The 20,206-nt window shown below is 41.6% G+C and overlaps 1 protein-coding gene and 2 long non-coding RNA genes across 8 annotated transcripts in view; 1 reads left to right on the forward strand and 2 right to left on the reverse strand.

Annotated features, from left to right (window-relative positions):
• Positions 1-20,206, reverse strand: part of LOC309637585 — a 418,822-nt gene that overhangs the window by 93,292 nt on the left and 305,324 nt on the right. The window lies entirely within an intron of this gene.
• MITF (melanocyte inducing transcription factor) overlaps positions 1-20,206 on the forward strand; it is a 223,566-nt gene that overhangs the window by 21,497 nt on the left and 181,863 nt on the right. The window lies entirely within an intron of this gene.
• LOC309637576 lies at positions 4,015-19,209 on the reverse strand. Its single transcript, XR_014250673.1, has 2 exons — positions 19,140-19,209; positions 4,015-18,819 (listed from the first exon to the last, which is right to left on the reverse strand). It is a non-coding gene; the product is annotated as an uncharacterized lncRNA (long non-coding RNA).

Genomic DNA, 20,206 nt, shown 5'->3' on the forward strand with positions numbered 1-20,206 from the left:
TAAGGAATGCCTACCTCTGTCCCCATTGTTTTCTTATTTAGAATCTGAATGTTCTTGGTGAGGGTTCTGGTTGCTCGACACCTTCAAAGATTAATTTTTCTGGATTTCCAGTGCTTGTTCTAGCAGTTGGAGTCTCGGGTCCAGACTTTCTTGTCACTCTCTCTGTGGCTTGATTGATGGCTCCCTGAACCTTGTCTGGGAGTTCTCTGGGCTCTCTGGGTGGGACATTGGAGGCCACCTGGAAGTGTGCATAAATGGCGGCAGAGCTCTGCAGGCGGCGGTATTGATTGAATTGCAGTCCATGGAAACAGAAATAGAAAGGGTTCAGCATTTGCACTTTCCTCTGGTGGTGTTTTTGCTTATTTTGTGTATTTGGAAAAGGCAGCCGTATGCAAACTGCTGACTTACTATTTTCCCTGGAATGGAAACCATTTGGATTATTTCAATGAGTTTTTAGCTAAGATTTGTTTGCTCACAGTATTAGTTTTGTTTTCTGGTGTCCTCTTTAGAATAAGGCCAGAATGTGTCTTTTTACTCTATGGAAATAAGTGTTCCTTGGTGCCTCGGGATTTTGCAGACCATGAATTTGAAAAATCATGTGTTTACTCCAGAGTCAAAATGGAAACTCCTTAGTGAAAATTATAGGTACATAAATATATCTTTTTGGGTCAGTTACTTTCTTTGAAAAAAAATTTTTTTTGGGCTAAATTATTTAAGATTTCAGAGCAGTCCCTTTTCCTGCTTACTTTTCCCACAAATTATTTTTTCTCATTTAAAAAAGAAATTTATTTATTTTATTTTTGGCTGTACTGGGTCTTTGTTGCCGCACCCGGGCTTTTCTCTAGTTGAGGCGAGCAGGGGCCACTCTTCACCGCGGTGCTCGGGCTTCTCATTGCGGCGGCCTCTCCCGTTGTGGAGCACAGGCTCTAGAGCGCAGGCTCAGTAGTTGTGGCGCACGGGCTTAGTTGCTCTGCGGCATGTGGGATCTTCCCGGACCAGGGCTCGAACCCACGTCCCCTGCATTGGCAGGCGGACTCCCAACCCCTGCGCCACCACGGAAGCCCTTTTTCTCATTTTTAAAGAGAAAAAGATGAAACTGAAGAATTGCAGACCAAAAGCATATGTACTCCACTCTTTGATGTAAGATGGTGACTGGTTCTTTTCTGTTGTCTTTGATGATACAGTGGATGTAGTTTAACTTTTAGTGGTGAGATTCGGATTAGGTTTAAAACTAGAATTTCCTTGCTGTAAGAACTATTAAGCACTCGTTTGAGTTCCTCAGTATAAAGATGATTGTTCAACCTCTGGAAAATGTGAACTATAGGGTCTCTATAAGCTTAGCTAACACTTCCTTCTAACTTTGTGATAAGTTCTTTGATGATAAGATCTGGGAATGATACAGCTATCTGAAAAAAATTTCAAATGTCACTGTGGAGTTATTGGTTAAATGTGAGTTTTTAAAAGTTTGGATAAATAGAATGGGGGGGAAAGAATAGTTATGAATTGGTTGAATTGTTTGGAATTCGGTATTTTTTTAAAAAGAGTTTTTTTTTTTTTTTTCTGGGCAATGTCACTACATATAATAAAATGGGAGTTTTATAGTGGGGAGGTGGGAGTTGGAGACATTATGAGGTAGTAGGAGGAGCTATGGATTAGGCATCGAGGAAACTGAATTTCACTAGGTTGATGACCATGAATATTTTTGTTCATCATTTTATCTCAGCATATGGCACTATGCAGGACCTAATAGTCACTCAGTAAATGTTGAATGAATGCACGTATTGGCCAGCTGTGCCACTCACTAATCATGTGACCCTCAGCTAACCATTTCTGAGGTCTCTCTCCTCTTATGTTCAGTGAAGGGGAGGGACTAGATCAAGGTGACTGTGTGGTACTCTACTGCTTCTTCCCCCAGCTACACCACTGTAGATATTGCCTACAGTCATCTCCCTTTGTTCTGTAAACCCAGGAGGAGCCTTGGGCCCTTCTGAATTCATTGCTCCAGGCTTCCACGTCTCACCATGGACATTAGAGGCAAAACTTATTTGCTATCTCAGAAGTATCTTCTTTCTGAGGTCCCTTACCATGGGTCCTTGATTTTGGGTCCTTTTGTTTTTGATACCTCAATCCCAATTACAAGTAGGCAATATTCTATGAAGTTTCTTGCTCAGCAGGTGTTCACAATAGCAACAACAACAGGACACACCATTGTCCCTCCTTTCATTAATTTTTCTGGTAGATTTAGCAGATAAATATAGAACTTAATGAATGGGTCCAGACAATATTCCTCCAGCGCAGTAAGAGATCAAGAAATGATTAGCTTACCAAAGTTTTCCACTTTTATTTTCCAAAACCCACTTATCCATCAAGGAAGGGATTATTCACCACCTACTACATGCCAGACACTGTGCTAGTGATAAAATGGCCAGTCCATAATACATGCGCTCTGTCTTCTTGTAACTCACAGTGACATGAATGTGATGCTAGGTCTGTAATTACACCTTTAGCGAGAAAAGATGGAGGGGTTGGTTCCTCTGAGGGGAGAAGGGAAGAGTAAGGTCTCATAGAAAAATAAAGTTTGAGTTCATTATCGATTGCCAGGCAAATGAGAGGAGAGCCTTCGGGGTAGACGGGAGCCTTGGAAGTACAGCACAGTATGGTGCCTTTGGGACAGTGTAAGCTTTTGAGTGTGGCTGGAGCACCAGGGAGCATGGCTGGATTTAAGCAGAGGAATAGTACTCTGGCTGCCCAATGAAGAACAGGTTGGAAGATGGCCAAGGTCTAGTGTCACAGAGGCCAGTTAGGAGGGTGCCAGCTTAATAGTCTTTGTGAGAAATGATGATACACATGCACTATTCAGCCCTGAAGGGAGGTTGGGATTGCAGGAGGATTCAAGTCTTGGTTACAGATTTTAAGGGCAATGAGGCCAAAAGTGAGATTGTGTGCACACTGCTTACTGGTGGCAGTAGTGGTTGCTCATTCATTCATTCATCCTATCACTGGGTGCCTGTTTTGTACCATACACCAGGGAAGCACAATGGTGAATACAACAGGTATGGTCCCTGCTCTCAAGAAGCCTGTATTCTCATGGGAGACACAGTCAAGTATTCAGACAGTTTTAGATTACTACGTAGTTATAAGTTACATGAGAAAAATTCTTTGTGTCCATTCTATCCACAGACAACCCCCTCCTTTTCTTGCAGCTAACTCATGTTCTGAGCAACATGCCCTCTGCTCCCTATAGGAAATTTTGAGGGGAAAGTCAGGTAAGCATTGTATTGTATGTGCCTTGTGTTGCACATGCTTAAACACACACTCCCTCTCATTCTCTCTCTCTCTCTCACTCTCTTTCTCTCTCTGATTAAAGACATCTGTCTTCATTCCAGAGGTAGACAAACACCTAAAATAACACATATGAGGGTTCCCGTAGGCAAGTCTGCTCCAGGTAAAGTTCTGGATAGCTTCTGATCTTTTCTGAACTCTGATGTTTTACATGCAGTAATGCTGGTTGTTCAGTTCCAGATCCAAGCAGAAAAATCTTCGCTCTTGTGATCTTTTCACGCATAATTTGATCTTGAAGGTGGCTTTGGTGGCTGGTTCAAATTGGCCTTCCTGTCTGTGTTCCAGGTTATAGCCAGTGTTTGGGATTCATGTGCAGCAAGAAGAATTTGTCTCCAGGCAACAAGACTGGTAGGCATCAGATAAGTGGCTTATTTGAAAGAGATGTTTTGGTACAGAAACGACAGCAACAACAAATTCTTCCCCCAAATAGAACTCTTCTCCACATTCCCCATCTAACTCAGGATAACCTTTAGATTATAAGGAGTCAAAATTCAGCTGGATGGATCTGATAAGAATTCCGAGGAGGCCATTCTAGGTTCAAGCACTGTTCTTTGAAGATGAAGCATTCTGACTTATGACAATGGTAATCGCAGCTGGTTTAGGTGGGAAAGGGACTTTCCCCACTTGGCATGACTTGCAGAGGTGGTGTATTGTTGGGACTAAGACTCTGGATTCAGACTCTCCTAGGTTTGAATCCCAGCTGCACTGATGAGCAGCTGTGTGTCTGGGCAAAATGCTAAGATTCTCGATTTCTTCACCTGTAAAATGTGGTAGCCGTTAAGCACGTTAAGCCCTTTTGTTAAACCTGCCTGGGTTTGACTCTCCACTCTACTAGTCTGTGACATTGCGCAACTTGTTCACCTTGTATCTTGCTTTCTTTGATAATAATAATAATAGTAATAGTAATAATAAAAGTTCCTACCTCATGAGGATGGGGTAAGAATTAAATGAGATAAGGGTTTGGAATAGTACCCAGCACATAGTTAGTTTAGTACTCAGTGTACTTCACTTTCTGTTTTTCTTGCAGTCATTATATCAAGCTTTCTGAAATGTTCTATAACGCTATAGATGACTTATTGTATTCTTTCTGAAAATTAAACCTTCACAAAATGCATTCATTGCTCTGTGCTTTCTTTTTTCTTTCTTTCTTTCTTTCTTTTTTTTTTTTTTTTGTAAATACAATTTCTGGGTTTGGAGTAGTGTCGCCAGATAAAATACTGGATGTCCAGGTAAGTTTGAATTGCACACAAAGAATAAGTTTTTAGTTATACTAGAAAATACGTGCCTCGAATATTTCATGGGGTGCTTATACTAAAAAAATTATTCTTTGATCATCTGAATTTACATTTAACTGGGCATTCTATATTTTTATTTGGTAGATCTGGCAATCCTAGTTTTGGGGTGATACCCCTTTACCCTCTGATCCTTTTTTTTTTTTAACTCACTGAGAAGTATGTGGATGCTTATGCAAACACAGTGAATGAAATCCTTGGAACATGAGCATAGTAATAGTTACACAAATTTGATGGGACATTTCTTAGTGTCTCTAGTAAATATGTCTCCTAATTCATTGTGAGCAGTGGGGCCATCACATTGAGATTATGTTGACACCTGAGTACTGTGTAATGAGGAGTTGCTTGAAAATTCTGAAGTGCTCTAGTGTCATTTCTACCCAAAGTGAACTGGGTATTAATAATGACACATTAATGGGGAGGTGTGCATTCCAGAGAATCCTGAAAATTTCATCATCTTTGAAGGAGATTACCTCATTATTCTTAGAGTTGCCTATCTAGGGATGGTCATACCCAGTGGCTGGCCTGTTTTTCCAAACTAGGAAAATAAACACATCGAATGATTAAGTTAATTACTTAGAGTGATTTCATTGTACTTAAAACTTAAGTTAATTTTTAAGTAGGTTTGGTTCTTAAGCTGTTAGACTAGTTGGAGACGTTGAGAGAATTAAATCCAAGACTGAGATTCTTTCCATTCAACCAGTATTTATTTAGAGTATCTCTTGGGTGTAAAGCAACTGCATAGAGGTAGAGAGGAATTGAAAGGATAGTTCTGGTCCCCCAAATCCTTAGTGTTAAGTGGAGCAGTAAAGCAAGAAGCCATTATGACACAAGACAAAATAAATAAAGTCAGGGTCTAAGGCAGGTAAAGCCAGGTCCCAGATGGCTGAATGTAGGAAGTGATTAAATCTGAAGAACAGATGGAGTAGGAATGGATTACACTGTATTAAGAAGGGCTTCTTGGAGGGTCGTACTGGAGAGAATTTTTCAAAGATGAGAATGATTTCATTGGGGAAATGAAGTGTTCTGGGTGTAGTCTTAGCCTGAAGGTGGCCACATTTTGAAATGAATATGTTATTTAGACCTGACAAAAATATACATAGCACCATCACTGCCTGTGACCTCTTCTCTCCTGTGTGACTGTTCATGGTCTAGAATTTCCAGATCAGGAACTTGACTTTATGTAGGAGGAGCTGGGCTCATTCCATGCTGGCTTCCTAAATATTTTTTCATGCACCTGCTGTTGCTATGTGTGAGGCAGCCCGAGAGACCTGGGCAACCTTCAGAGACTCTTCGTTAGTCACTTCAAACCCACTGAAAGTCACTCCATTGAAATGTGGGTTTTTCCTGAAATGAACATTTCCAGTGATCTCTGATTTAAATTGGGCAAAATCAACAGCAGAAGAACTTAATGAGAGGCTTTTTGTGAGGTACTCTGACCATGGGAATATTTGCTTAAATGACTTTGAAGGCTAGCTTAACTCATTTCCTTTTGGGATGACACTTGTTTATTAGACTTGACCCAAGTCAGAGTTTATAGCCTTAATAGTTTGGAATGGTCCCCAATGATTCTCCAGCTGTGTGCCATTAGCAAGTGGGGAGGTTTCTACAGATGGCATATAATACACAAACATCTGCTTCAGCCGTTGTAGTTTTAAGAGAAGAGCTATCCCCATCTTAGATTTAGCTATGGAAACGTGGAGTACTGGAAAGTAAGAGTTACCATTGCAGTAAATGCTAGAATATTTTTCAACAGCCTTTGGCTCCAGCATTTGAAACTTGTAGAGATCACCCCAAATTCTCCAGGAAATGAATTAAAATGTAACAGGGAGTTCACATTGGTCAATGGATAATAAGGCATGTCATGAGGAGTATTGGATTGGGTAGCATGTCCATTGCATGGGAGGGACCACTGATAGTGGGAATGGAAAACTCTAGTTTTCAATTTGTCTATTTGTTGGACTGTCAAGGTCTAAATTAGACTAGAAATTAGCAAGGCATTTAGAGGTTCCTGGTATTTCCTGTTTGTAAATTAGGCCTAGCTTGTGTCTTTCAAGTTCAGACAGGTAGCTCTTCGTGGATGTTTTTGCTATTTCAGGTGCTGGTGGGGTGAGATATAGCCTGGATGTAAACCTTCATTGGGTTCCTAGACATGAAAGACCATAAACTACTTATGTTAGTTTGGGTCTGTCTGAATGTTGTTGTTGTTGTTTTTTTTTCCTTGCTGACTGGGCCAAATATTACATAGTTTTAATATCTGCCCTTGGTTCCTACTGCCTTGTTTTTGGCTACTCTTAGTAGCTTCCTTTATATATCTGTCATTAAGGTATAATTGAAGCTTGGTGTTTTATGTTTAGAACGATGCATGGAGGTTCAGCTGTGCCAGCCATTCAGGCTTCATAGCAAATGTGGGTTCATGCCAGTTTTTGAAAAGTTTTTGAAATCTCGTCTCTTTTTTGGGATGTCCAATCTGAGCAAACCATCCCCTTCTACTTAAGCTGAAGGGCACAGGGAAGCAATTCAGAAGTGATTTCTGCATCTGGACATGTAAGAGGCATCTTGTTGCTGATAAAAAATATTGGCTTGCTAGTTGCCTCTCTAACCAAGAGTCATGAAGCCTCAAACAGGATTGCTTTGACAAGTCTTCATATCACTTCATTCCTTAGTTTACTGTCTTTCACCCAGAGTATCAGTGAATGCCAGTTCTGGAGTGGGCACATAGTGATGGTAGATGACACCCAGGCCACAGGCTGTTTCTCAGGGGCTGCCAGACTCTGTCAGACATTTCACAGCTCTTAAATTCTCTGGATTTGAGCCACTTTTGAACTCCATCCATCAATCCATATAACTAGTTATTCAACTTATATTTACGAGGTTTTACTGTGGGCCAGGCATTCATCTAGTTTCGAAGAACAGAGCAGTGAACCAGATGGTTGAAAATCCTTGTATTCATGGAGCATACGTGGTGGGGAAGGAGAGAGTTGTAGAAATAAATATATAAATCAGTAAAATATACAGTATGTTAAATGGCAATGCGTGCTATAGAGAAAATAAAGCATGGATGGGTTTGGGGTGACATGTGACTTAAAATTGAGTGGACAAGGAAGGCCTCACTGAGAAAATGACATTGGAGGAAAAATCTGAAGGAGATGAGAGAGTGGGTCATGCCAGTATTTGGGGGAAAGGCTCAGCAGACGGAGGGAAGGATTAGGACATAGGCCCTGGGCAGGAGTGTGCCTGATTCAAGAACAGCACGATTACCACAGTGGCTGGGACAGGCTGAGCAAAGGGATAAGTGGTAGAAAAGGCATGAAAAGAAATGGGATCCAAGTGGAGGAAAACCCTGTAGGGGTTTGTACACACTTTGCCATTTACTCATGAAAAATGGAGAACCTTTGCGGATTTCCAACTACAGGAGTAACATGATGTGACTAATTCAGGTGGCAGCCCAGTGTGGTGGGGAAAACAATGATCTAAGAACATGGAGATCATTTAAGTCATGGTTTTGTCACCAGATAGAGGCATATTAGTTCAGCATTCTGAGCTTCAATTGTTTTCCACCTTATAAAGCAAAGCTGGTGGAGTAGATAATTTTAAATGACCTTCCAGGGTTTGATACGGCCTCTCTGCATTCACTGATTTCCCCCCCACCGAATCTCAATGTGTTTGAGTATTTCATATTTGTGGCTGATTTCATTTCTGTGTGTATTCAGAGCAGGACCTCAGGTGTATGAAATCTCATACTGCACTTTAATTTTTTGTAATTTTCCATAAACATCTCACACTGAAAACCTTGCAAACTATGAAGTAATTTTATGTATTGATGTTAAAGGTTGCTCGCAGACTTATTGGTCTAGATCAACACAGATTATAAAGCTTTTGTCTTATAGTCTTAATACTAGTTTTTGATTATATGACATAGAGCTAATTTATCGGTAGCTCACTGCTACAGTGAGCTATCAATTGGGGTAGAGTGGTAAACAAGACACAGCTTCTGCCCTCAAGGAGTTGAGTAGGAGGAGACAGGTCTGGTTAAGAAAGTACCACACGAGGCAGTGTTCATGGCAGGAAAGAGGGCAGGAAGTCATGGCCAGCCTGAGGCCCGTGGGAGTCCTAGGCAGATTAATCAGGTGAACTTTCACACCAGTATTCTTTAAGTATGTTTGCACCATCCATTTAGACCTAGTGCTATGCAAGGTGTGAGGTGTCAGGAGCGCGGCAGCCTCTCTTCTACAGCCCCGAGCAATTTGGCTCTGCCCCAAACTTGCATCACACTGTTTAGTACATCAAGGTCCTGCAATTAACCCTCTTGGGGAGGCAGTGTAGGGACCATCTTTTATTACTTGAGAATGTCCTTTGGGCATCTCAATCCTCTCCCTTCCATCAGAATGTTTCTTCTGCTTCTTTTGACGTTTCAGTGCCGCATACAGACTGGTGCCCCTGGGAGGTGCACGGCTGGTCAGTTCCTCTATCTCCCTTGTGGAGAGGTATTGCCCTACCTTTGCCTTATCTCAGGCCTTCCATGTGAACTCTTTTGTCAGGAGTCAGTTGGAGCTCCAGTCATTTTACCCACTGACATAATGTATTCCTCGTGTTCTATTAACTGGCCTTGTCTTGGGCAGCCTAGAGATGTCATAAGTTTCCAGGTGGATGATTCTGGACACAGCTTCCCAGGAGGTAGCAGGGCTGCCACTTGGCTAGACTGGCCCTTCCACCGAGTCTCCTGGCATGTTTTGGGGAGTGGGGTGCTGGAGGCACTGCTGCTAGTGGGAGTTACTATGGTTCCCGCCGCCACGACTCTGAGAAGAATGAGGCCAGCCCTTTAGCACTTAAGCTGTCCTTGTGGCAACACTTAGGAGGCCATTGACTGTGCCAATGAACGCTGTTGGAGCTGGAGGGGAAACTGAGGCCTAGAAAGGTTGAAGGACTTTCCCAGGTTAGTGGTTGAGCTGGAAATAGAGCCAGGAGTTCTTGACTCCCATGGCATTGCCTCCTTTTAATTCTTTTCTACCTTAGGCCTTTGCACACATTCTTTCTGCCATCTTGAACGCTTTCTGAGCCCTCTTTTGTCTACTATCTACTCCATCTTTCAGTCTCAATTTAAAGGTTGCTCCTTGCCCCCTCATCTGAATTAGCTTGCTGTGCTATTCTTTTATGGTTTCCTGATCTTTTCCTTCATACTAGTTACTTACATACTCAATTACTTACATAATTATCCTATATTCATCTATGTCTTCACTGTCTGTCTCCCAACTCCATGAAGTCAGAGAGTGTGGCTATTTCGTTCATCATTGTGTTCCCAGAGATTAGCCCACAGATAGACACTGTATAAATATTTGTTGATTAAATGAGTCTGTAAATGAAAGAATGATTAAAAGGCAGACTCTACATTTTCTCTTGTCTATTCATATTAAATGTCTGTGCCTATCCTGGCCAAGGGTAACAACTGTTACTGACTTTGTATATTATTGTGGATGCTGAAGATGTGATTTTTGTCTCCATATGACTCTGTGGCCTTGTGGAATTCTATTAAAGTTGTCTCTGCAAGAACCAAAACCCAGTGACACACACCAATCAGCATTCTTTAGTTGGTGTGGGCCTGACATGTTAGGCTTTGATTTATCAATTTATTTTGCTGTAGTTGCATTTTTTATTTCTTAATACTGTTTCCAGAAATGAGCTTTAATTCTTTTTTAGATCTTACCCATTTCTTTTTATTAAAAATGAATAAAGAAACAATTGCTTTTTCTTAACAAGATTCATAATGCCTTTTTGGAGAGATTTGTTTAGGTTTAAATAATGGGACTTTTAAGTGGATAGGAGTAGAAAACTGAGAGGAACTTTCTCTAGAAGAAAGAGTAAAGTTTCATACTGTGTATGAAAAAGAAAAGCAACAACAGTGGACTTTCTTTTTAAAACTAAATTGTCCTAAGTGTTCATATTGCACAGATGGTCTTTTCCCAAGCTGGGTTGGCGTGTTTAATCTATAGAGAAAGCATGCATTGTTCTGAAGTGTGCATTGTGGTTGCACTGGCTCCCAGTAGATTAACTGAAAGGTATCTATGAATAGTTACACCCTAAATTACACGAACTGAATGGTTTTACAGAGGTGGAAAGTCTGATGCATGCTGTTTCCCAGCCACTCATGCCTCAGGAAGAGAACTGGGGAGGTAGGGAGCGAAACCCTACTGTTGCTCTTTATATTTTCCAATGTGGCACTTGGCTGTGTGACCCTGGGCAAGTGACTTAACTTCTCTGAGCCACAGACCCTCCATCTGTGAAGTGGAGATAAAAATACCACCTACTTCAGAGTTATTCGAGGATTTCATGAGGTAATGTATGGAAAGTTTCACAATGCCCAGCACATGATAAATGCCCTAGAGATGTTATTACTTGGGGGATAGTACAGTGGATAGGGCGGTAGTTTAAAGGTACATACTCTGGAGGTGCTGGCCTCGGGGTACATCCTGGATCTGCAGCTTATCCTCTGGACCATTTTGACCTCGTAACTTGACCTTTCCATGTTGGAGTTTCCTCATATGTAAAATGAGAATAGTAATAATACCTGCTATGTAGCGTTGTTGTGAAGATTAACTGAGTGTTTGTCAAATCCTGGTACATGATAAATGCTATGTGGATGTTTGCACTTGTGATTAAGAAGCCTGGGTTCTGCAGAGGGATGGCCTGGGATCATAAATCAGTTTCCTTTCTGTACCAGATGTGTGACCATGAAGAAATTGCTAACTTCTTTTAGCCTCAGTTTCTTCTTTTTGTAATATGGGGATGATTCTAGTTGTAGTGCCAGGTTCTGTGAGAGTTCAGTGAGGTAATGCATATGCGTAGTGCTTAGCATAGGACCTGGACCATGGAAAATACTCAGTAAGTCATAGCTACAGCAAAGACTTTTGTTGTCATTGTTATTACCATCACTAGGATTGTTTCCGTTTAAAAAATTTTACTGATAGTATGTCTCTGTCTTATATAGAATGTATATTCTAAGATGGATTCCACAAACCCTCTTTGGAAATCAACATGATTAATATGTGGAAAATGATGTTGAGGTCCGTTGTTACAGTTGATATATTTATATAAATGGAGCTATTTCAGCAAATTGAAAATACTCAGTAAAAGCTTTATAATCATGCATTTACAATTTTCTGTGTTGCAAAAGATCAAAGTTAGTCAGGGTCAATGTTAGGTGGACAGTTTTATATTCATGGAAAATGACTCACAGGAAACGTCAGGAACTAAACTTTCCAAAATAAAAAAATAAAAAGCCATCACATGAACCATGTTTAAATCAAGTCTGTGTCTATTTCATATCTTAACTGGCATTGTGTTCATGAAGTTTTGACATTGTTTGAATTTCTGCTGTTAAATCTCATTTAGGACTAACAACCATGCATCATGACCACACATCACCGGAAATGGATAAGCACTGATTCCAGTGTTAGTAACATTTTCCACTTCAGTCATCTGGGTCACTGGGTCTACAATATCCATATTTAAACCTTTATGTTGTTTTGCAATATATCTTTAAGTTCAACTTCCTTTTTTTAAAAGGAGAAAAAACCCAAAAAAGGTAGGGAAGCAACAACAGCGATTGTAATCCAGAGCTATAAATGGCGTTTGAGAAAAGCCGGGTTTTGTCTTGTGATTGACCCGGGAAGCCCCTGTGTTTTAATGGAAGGTGGGAACTTGCACTGAGCCATTGGGTGTGCAGAGAAGTGCAAATGGTCGTACCTAGGTTGTAGAAACTCACAATTCAAAATATGGAAGTGCTGATGGAATTCCTAGATTATATGTTCTGGAAGGATGAGTAAAGCTATTCAATCAAAAATATGTGGGAGAACTTCCTCCAGGCATGTGCAGATATCTGCTGAGATGTGGGTTGGTTTGAAGGCTGGAGCTTGGAGAGAAAGTTAATTTGAGTTCAGTGTCAATGGAGGACCTTTTCAGCCATGATTAGGAGGGCGGACTCTATTCAAAGGCCAATAAGAAGCATGGAAAAGTTTTAAATAGGAGCCAAAGGATCCTGTTTGTGTTTCTGAAAGATCACTGTGGTAGGGGCACAGAGAATGGATTGCAGAAGGTGGTGGCAAAGAAGACCAATGAGGAGCAGTGCAGGTAGGAGCTGATGCCCTCCTGGACTTGCATGGTGGTTGTAGAGATGGATGGGACTGAGAAATACTGGGGATGAAGAAGCACAGCCCTGGGTGATTGGTTGGACTTAAAGTGGAGAGACAGTGAGGAGGGAAGGATGGCTTTTAGATTTCTCACGTGGGCAGGTGCGTAGAACAGTAGTGCTGTTTACAGAGATGGAGCGCTTGGGAGAGAAACAGGTTGGGGAGGGTGGATATTAGTTCTTCTTTGTACATGGGGTGTGAGGTGGAACAGCTGTCACCTGAGTGAGCTTTAGGGCAGGCACGATTCTGGGGGTAGAGTTTGTGTTTCAATCAGGTTTACATTTTCACGCATGAAACTCAAGAGCCAACTAACAGTTGCCTAAACAGATGGGGATCCATTTGTGTCCCATACAAGAAGCACAGGGCTACGTGACCACTGCCATTCTTTTAGTGGTTCCATGATGTCAGAACCATCCTTGCAGTGCTTTGTCTTGGCTTATTTCTGATGCTTTTTACCTTGTGGCTGCAAGACGGCTGCTGCTCCTCCAGGCATTACATCTGCTTTAAGAGGAGGGGAAAAAGAAGAGGGTAAGACCTGTAGCAGGAAAACACAAGTCTTTCTAGCAACCCCCTGTAGGTGTCTCCTTGCATCTCATTGGCCAGAACTGTGTCAGATGGCAGCTCTTCACTGGGCACGTTGCTGTCCTGAGCAAATTATGGTTCTGTTAGTAGGAAGCAAAGGAGGTGGATCTTCTGTATGCAAATAGTCGCCTGGTTTGCCTCAGCCAGGTTTCTGGTAAGGGATGAAGGGGTATGAAATGTTTGAGGACATAGAGGAGTTTAATCACATGGATGAGAGCTTTCAATGGACACGTTTTCTCTTAACTCTGTAGTCAGCCCCAAGCTATCATTTCCTATTAACAAGTAAATTATGAGGTGTGTTTAAACTTCAACTATATTTTTGTTTGTTACCTTCAAACACATATAACTCTGAATTGTCTTTAAAATATATTAAACCCAGCTTTTCCCCTGTCTGATTAAAATTCTCAACCTGCAGAAGACATTTTTTTCAAATTTATTCCAAATCTTCCTTATCCATAAGCTCTCTCTCAGTGGATCCCTTTGGGATTAGAGCAAATGAGGAGAATTCCATTTGGTGTTCACTTACTGATATGCATGTAAAAGCAGGGCTGGAAAATGTCATCCCCTTTACTATGACTTTTGTATCTGTGAAGGATATGATTATTCTGTGTTTAAAACTAGGGAGAGGAAATATTTGTTCACTGTTTTTGAAGGTAATGTTATTCAGGGTATCGTAAGATGCAAATATTTGTCCTCTATTCCAGTTTAATTCAGGAGAGTCTCCCCACCTAATGTATGCGGAATTCTCTTAGTGACTGTTTTAGCTGAGAGTGGTTCTGAAGATAAATAATTTTTCAGCCCCTGAGGTAGAGCGGAAGGAACAGAGATTTTGGAAGGAGGCATCTCAAGCCTCCCACTATGCTGTGCGATCTTGGGAATATAATTTAACCTCTCTGAACTGGTTGATTCTATGAAATTGGGATGAGAGCAGGCGATAGTTTTATGATCCCTATCACATACATATAGGAAAATACCTCTGCAACAAGGGTGGCCGGGGCACACTGAAGATGCAAGTAAAATCCAAGGGGGTGTAGGATAAGGAGAGATTAATTTCTGCTGGGAGACTTTAAGAAGGCTTTTGGGAAGAGAGGGTTTGAACCCCATGTTGGAGAATGCTGTAAACCCATGAGGGTTTAGGGTGATGGAGGATGGCCCCAGGCTGAGCACAAGCAGGGTATGTTTGAGGATTTCAGAGATTTATTGTTTTTAATAGAGGACAAAACGAGGAGAGCCTTGAAAGTCTGGCTGAGTGAGTTTGAACTTTGTTTCACAGGTGATGGGGAGCAACTGAAGGCACTTAAAAAATTCGTACAAATTCAATTTTGATAGAAGTGGATATAATTATGGGTCAACGAATATGTACATTTAAAACTTTTGTAGATTTTAAAAATTGAACTTTGTATATGAGATAATGGTAGATCCCTGAAACACATGGTTTTAAGAAATAATACCCAGAGAGCCCAAGTACTTGCCCCGTTTTCCCCAATGGTACCATCTAGTACAATATCATAGCCAGAAATCCACTGAAGACTTTGGAGAGGAGTCCACAGTGTGCCCGAATCTGTGTTTTAAATGGGTGAGCCTAGTGGGGATGGACTGGAATGGATTGGAGGGACAGCCTGGAGGCTAGGAGACCCTTTGGAGCTTCTTGCAATGATCTAAGAGAGGACATGAAGACCATGGTGATAGGCTTGGATGGGAAAGGATAGCCAAGGTAGTCAATACAGGATTTGGCAATCATGGGGGAGTGATAAGAGCATTTGATGCTTGGTGCAGTTGCTCAGTAAATAGGTATTGAGCACTAGTTGTGTGCCTATCACTCTGCTAAACCTCGGGTTAAAAGATGATCTGACAGAGACCAGGCACTGTGATTGAGGGGAGGTGGGCCCGGTGAAGCTGTGTTGCACTGGACAGGACAGTGAGCCCTTTGTAGAGGGGGTAACTGCTATTCTGTTGCTGCTGGTTATGACCATGTGGGAATGTAGATCCAGTGTGGTGCGTGTTCCGGTTTCTCAGAAGCCAGCAATCTAGATTTTTATGTGAGCTCTCCCAATTTTTAAATGTTATGTAGTACAACTTAAAAAAAAAAAAAAAAGATGCACAGTAATTAGCACTCATCTGTGGGCTTGGTTCACTTCATTATTGCCAGTTCCTAGGCTCTCTTTTCTCAGTGGAATGTTTAGAGCTTATTTCAGGAATGTTTAGGGTTTATTTCAGTTATCCACTGCTGTGTAACAAAATCACCCCAAACTTAGTAGCTTAAAACCATAACTGTTTTTACATGTTTACGTTTGGCTGAGTTGCTTTGCTGTGTACCTGAAATTAGCACAACATTGTTCATTGGCTATACCCCAATATAAAATGAAAAGTTAAAAAAAACACATAACTTTTATTAATTCTCTCTGTTCTCAGGGTTGACTGGGCTCACCTGGGCAGTTCTTCTGCTGGTCTTGCTTGGGGTCCCTCATAAAGGTAGAGTTGTAGGTAGATGATGGCCAGGGCTGGAGAACTCTGGAGATCTGTCTTGGGCCCTGATACAATTGGGATTTTGTCTTCCTCCATGTAGTTTCAGGGCTCTGATGGCATCTCCCTGTGGTCTCTCTAGCAGGCTAACTTGGTTTCTTATATGGTGGCTCAGAGATCTCCAGAGTGAATGTTCCAGGAGGGAGTAGGTGGAAGGAAGCTAACAGTCTCCTTGAAGCTGGGTCCAGAATTGCCAAAGCATCACTCTTGCCACCTTCTGTTGGTTAATGCAAGTCACAGGCCAGCCCAGATTTATTGTGGGAGAAAACTACGCAAGGGCATGAATACTGGGAGGCCTGTTTTTGTTCATTGACTACAATCTTTGGAGACTACCTACAACTGAAGTCTAGGTGTCTGGATATTGGTGACATTGTTGATCAAGATAAGTTGGGAAGGCAGGGCAAATTCTTACCAGCCCATGTTACTCTGAAGTTTTTGAGAAGTGTCTGATGCTAAGTTTTTTTATGCTGTCTGTGATTCTGGAGAGAATTTAATTTTCAATACAATGATGTCCTTTGGAAACATAACTTATTTGTAGTTATTTGCTTTCTAGTCCTTTAAAAATAATAATACTATTAAGTGATGAGGCAGACTGATTCTGGTTTTGGTGAGTGTGTGTTTCTCAAATATGTGACCAGGTTATTAATTAATGTTGGATCCCTAATCATGTATCCTTTCAAGAAGCAAGCCCTCAAATAAAGTCTGTCGAATAAGAATCCCAAATCTTTACTGGCCCCAAATAGGTGCAGCTGTTCATTATTATGGCACTTTTGTATTCCTAGAACCAGCTACATAATTGGCAGGGCCCAGTACAAAATGAAAATGTGGGGCCTCTTATTTAAAAAGTAAGAATTTCAAGATGGTGACAGCAGAGCATGAAACCAAGCCCAGGCCCAATGCACTGCATGTCACACGCCCACCACACTGGCCCTGTTTAGACCCTTGAACATGTGTGCAAATGTTGGGGTAAAAGTATGCTTTTCCAGTTGAGGGCCATTGGCTCTAATCAAATTCTCATTCGATTTTGACACCCAGAAAAGTTTTAGAAGCACTGCTTAGACAAATCAGAGAAGGTGGAAGCTTTGTGTTTGAACAGTCCTCTGCTCCCGAGCAAGCAGTACACCTTTGGCCACAGCACCTGGTCTTGGCAGACATTAGGCTGAGCATTCTGCTGTTCGTCCTCCTGAATTCCAGCGGCAGCAACACAGTAGGGATGGTATATGTTGCCGAGTGTTTGATAGGTCGTCTCCGGAATGTACTTGGCTCCCTTTTTACTGAACTCTGTTTCTGAAACATACAGAATAGATTGCCTGTCCAGTTGATGGGCATTTAAGTTCATTTGGAACAGACAGTAGCACTGTTCGTTATGCTGGGGATTTGGGGATCAACATTTCTGGAAGGCGGTTGGTGGACTTCAGATAGGTCTGCCGCATTGCCCGACTTCACAGGGTTTATTAGTTTGTGAGGGCTGCCAAAACGAAGTACCACAAATGGAGTGGCTTGAACAACAGAAATGTACCGTCTTACAGTTCTGGAGGCTGTAAGTCTGGAATCAAGGTGTCAGTAGGGCTGTGCTGCCTCTGAGAGATCTAGGGAGGGATCCATTCCAGGCCTCCCTCCTGTCTTCTGGTGGTTCCTTAGCTTGTGGCGACATAACTCCAGTCTTCACATGGCTTCTCTCTGTTCAAATTTCCCCTTTTTATAAGGACACCAGTCATATTGGATTAGGGGCCTGTTCTACTCCAGTATGTCTTCACCTTAACTAATTGTATCTGTAATGATCCTATTTCCAAATAAGGTCCCATTCTGAGGTATTGGGGGTTGAGACTGCAACATAAAAATTTGGGGGGGGGCACACAATTCAACCCATATTAGGGGTATTTTCAGATCGTGGTTTAGGAATGGCAGGTCCCGGCATTGTGTACCGCTCAGCCCAAGTGGCCCTACACAGAGAGAGGACTTGCCCTGTAAGGACCTCAGTCTGCTATAATAACTTAGAGAGGTGTTTGTGGAGCTGGTTGTTTGTTTATTTATTTATTTATTTATTTATTTATTTATTTATTTATTTATGGCTGCATTAGGTCTTCGTTGCTGCACGTGGGCTTTCTTTAGTTGCGGCGAGCAGGGGCTACTCTTCATTGCGGTGTGCTGGCTTCTCATTGCGGTTGCTTCTCCTGTTGCGGAGCACAGGCTCTAGGCACGTGGGCTTTAGTAGCTGTGGCTCGTGGGCTCTAGAGCGCAGGCTCAGTAGTTGTGGCGCACGGGCTTAATTGCTCCACGGGATGTGGGATCTTCCCAGACCAGGGCACAAACCTGTGTCCCCTGCATTGTCAGGTGGATTCTTAACCACTGTGCCACCAGAGAAGCCCCTGGAGCTGTTTTTTTTAATAATACATGAGCCACTTTGAATTACTTGTTTGGGCCCTTGACCTGTAGCATCATAAGCTCTTAAATTATTTTTTTAATCATCCCTGTCAGTCAGTAGATGCCAAGGTCAAATTACTGTCACGCCTACATGCCTGACACTTATAATAGAATAATAATAAGCTAACATTTATTGAATGCTTATTATGTGCTAAGAACTCTGCATGCATTATCTAATTTTATCTTCACAACAGCTCTATTATATAGTTGCTGTTTATCTTCCATTTAACAGGTGCGGACACTGAGATCACGTATGGTTGTATGACATGCCCATAGTCACATAGCTAATAAAGTGGCAAGCTGAGATTCAAATCCAGTTCTGTCTGATTTCCAAACCCAAGCAACATTACATTGGATGTGCCCTGTATTTTTAGAGGAATGTTTGCATATGACAGTTCACCATTCAAAGCCTGTTTTATCATGGGCCTTTTCTTTTTCTCTATATCATTCCCTGATTAAATATTCTCCACCTATGTTTATCTCTCTCAGGATTCTTTTTTTTTTTTTTTTAATTTATTTATTTACTTATTTTTATTTTTGGCTGTGTTGGGTCTTCGTTTCTGTGCGAGGGCTTTCTCTAGTTGTGGCAAGTGGGGGCCACTCTTCAGCGCGGTGCGCGGGCCTCTTACTATCGCGGCCTCTCTTGTTGCGGAGCACAGGCTCCAGACGCGCAGGCTCAGTAGTTGTGACTCACGGGCTTAGTTGCTCTGCGGCATGTGGGATCTTCCCAGACCAGGGCTCGAACCCGTGTCTCCTACATTGGCAGGCAGATTCTCAACCACTGCGCCACCAGGGAAGCCCTCTCTCAGGATTCTTAACCTTTTTCAAAGTAACCACCAGGCTTTCCATAGGTTTTATTGCTATCTACTTCAATAAATCTAAGAATGTTCATCTGAATTAATTGAAATTACAAATGGTAAATGGGATTATGTTCAAGTTGTGTGTTTTACAGATCCTTAAGAGAACATAGAAATTAACTAATTTCCTTGACACAGGTAAGAATAGAGCCTTAAACATCGCCAGAGAATTTCCTAGTAGTGATAAGGAAATTTACTCTCATCTAATTTATCCTGCTTTCAGTATAGTGTGCTATATGATAAGAGTGAGGAGACCAATTCTCTCGAAAAACACCTTTTTTGCTTTGTTCCTTCTTGCCCAGGTAGCAACTAGAATTCTCTTTCTCCATCAGAGTGATAGTCCAATTAAATTCATGCAGGTGAATAGATAGGTTCTTCTGCAGGTGTGTGAACAGTGCTGGTTTGGAAGCAGAGACTGGGTATCCTCTGACGGGTTATGGGTAAGTTCACATGCCAGAAATTATATTTTGCTTGGATGCTTCTTGTCTCTCTTGCCCATCTGTACAGTATTAAATTGCAGACAGTATGATAGAGTCATCTTTTTTAAAATCCTTGTTATTCTTGACTATTAGTTTATTTTGGGCAGGTAGAAAAGAAAGATAAGGTGCTTTATTTGACTGTAATATACTTAGTCAAATATGTATACAGAAACACATACATATATGTGTATACAGGCACACACACACACACACACACACACACACACGCGCATATATACACACACATACATCCACATAGAGCCTTTGTTAAAATGGCGTGTCAGCTTATGTTGCTTTCAGCACAATAAAAATTGAGGATTTCCCTACTCTAATTGAAGTATTTGCCAGGGACTATGGGATAATTTATTATACTTATTTGTAAGGTTGTGTAAAGGATGTTTTGAGTAACCCAGAACATGTTTTTTCCCCCTATGTGTCTAAAAGGAATGTTTCGCAAAGTGTAGTCCGAGGGTCACCTGTGTCAGAATCATCTGGGAGCACATTAAATATGAATTTCTGGG

This window comes from Balaenoptera physalus (genome assembly GCF_965194825.1).
Source record: "Balaenoptera physalus genome assembly, chromosome: 11".
In the NCBI taxonomy this organism is placed as follows: Eukaryota; Metazoa; Chordata; class Mammalia; order Artiodactyla; family Balaenopteridae; genus Balaenoptera; species Balaenoptera physalus.